The sequence below is a fragment of the Pygoscelis adeliae genome, unplaced genomic scaffold (assembly GCF_000699105.1).
Source record: "Pygoscelis adeliae isolate BGI_AS28 unplaced genomic scaffold, ASM69910v1 Scaffold209, whole genome shotgun sequence".
In the NCBI taxonomy this organism is placed as follows: Eukaryota; Metazoa; Chordata; class Aves; order Sphenisciformes; family Spheniscidae; genus Pygoscelis; species Pygoscelis adeliae.
The window spans coordinates 40151-41398 of record NW_008825538.1 but is presented as its reverse complement, the minus strand read 5'-3'; positions in this window follow the sequence as shown (position 1 = coordinate 41398).

The following is a 1248-nucleotide window of genomic DNA, read 5'->3' as shown; positions in this document are numbered from 1 at the left end:
GTGACCTTGGCAGCGACCGCTGGGATTTCAACACCCCCACCCCCCTAAAAAAAACCAAAAAACCAGAAAAACGAAAGGGGTTTTGCTCCCTGAAGGAAACGTCCGTGTGTTCGGTGCCGGATTTTAGACCTGCCGCAGGGCCCGGGGTCGGAGCGGGGCCCCCCGCGGCCCTGAGCCCAGGGGGCTCGCAGGGACCCCACGGGCTCCCAGCAGCGAGGGGTGCTGCTGCCTGGGGTCTGGGGGCTCCGGCTGGAGGAGAAAAGTGGCTCCACGTGGTCCGAGCTCCGTGTTCGCACCGGTTGTGTCTCTTCCCAAGCGCCGCCCGGACCCTTCCCCTCCTCTTGGTCTGTAACGGCAGCGGAAGAGAAATTTTGGAGCCATCTCGAACGCGTCGGGCTCGCTGGGGCCGTCCCCGTTTCCCCCCCAGACCCGCTGTGTCCTTGGGCCCGGCGTCCTCATTCCCCAGCTCTAAAATGAAGCTGTGAGAGCAACCTCCGCCCACCCCACCGGCGGAAAGGCCTTGGAGCAAGCCGGGAGACCTTCCGATAGCCGTGGTCCAGAGAACAGGCCAGCCGGGGAAATGCCGCTGTTTCAGAGGATGGGTTCATTTTATTTGGTCTTTTCTTCTTCTCCGTACCCTCGGTGCTCCTTGAAGGTGTGAATGAAAGCTAGGGAGAAGAGCCCTGTGTCCCAGAGGAGACAACCGGGCTTTCTCAAGCCGCAGCAGCAGGGAGGAAGGACCTCTGGACCGTTGGCCAGTGCCCAACCTGCTGCAGGTCTTCGCCTCCGTCCTTGGACCAGGAGGCCTCCATCCCTAGATGCCGGAGGAGATTGCAGATTGTTTCTCCTGGCATCTCAAGAGCTGCTAAGATCTGTCGGTGGGCACGTTCAAAACTCGGCCGGTTGCTCCAAGCAGCCCGATCTGACTTTGGCGTTGGTCCTCCTCCGTGCAGGAGGTTGGACTGGAGACCTCGGAGGTCCCTGCCAACGATGTTCCTGTGTTTCTGCTCCTCAGGAAGGATGTGCGTGGTCCTAAACCTGGGACCGGGACTAGGACTGGGAGCAAGGCTTGAGGGACGTGCCCGTCCGTGGGGCGAGGCGGTCTGATCTCCTGCCAGAAATTAAACGTAATGAAGGTGACTTCTTGCTCTGGGCTGGATGGGGCTCCACCAAAACAGCTGCAAATGCAAATCCCAGAATCATGGCATGGTTTGGGTCGGAAGGGACCTCTCAAGGCCCTCTCGCCCA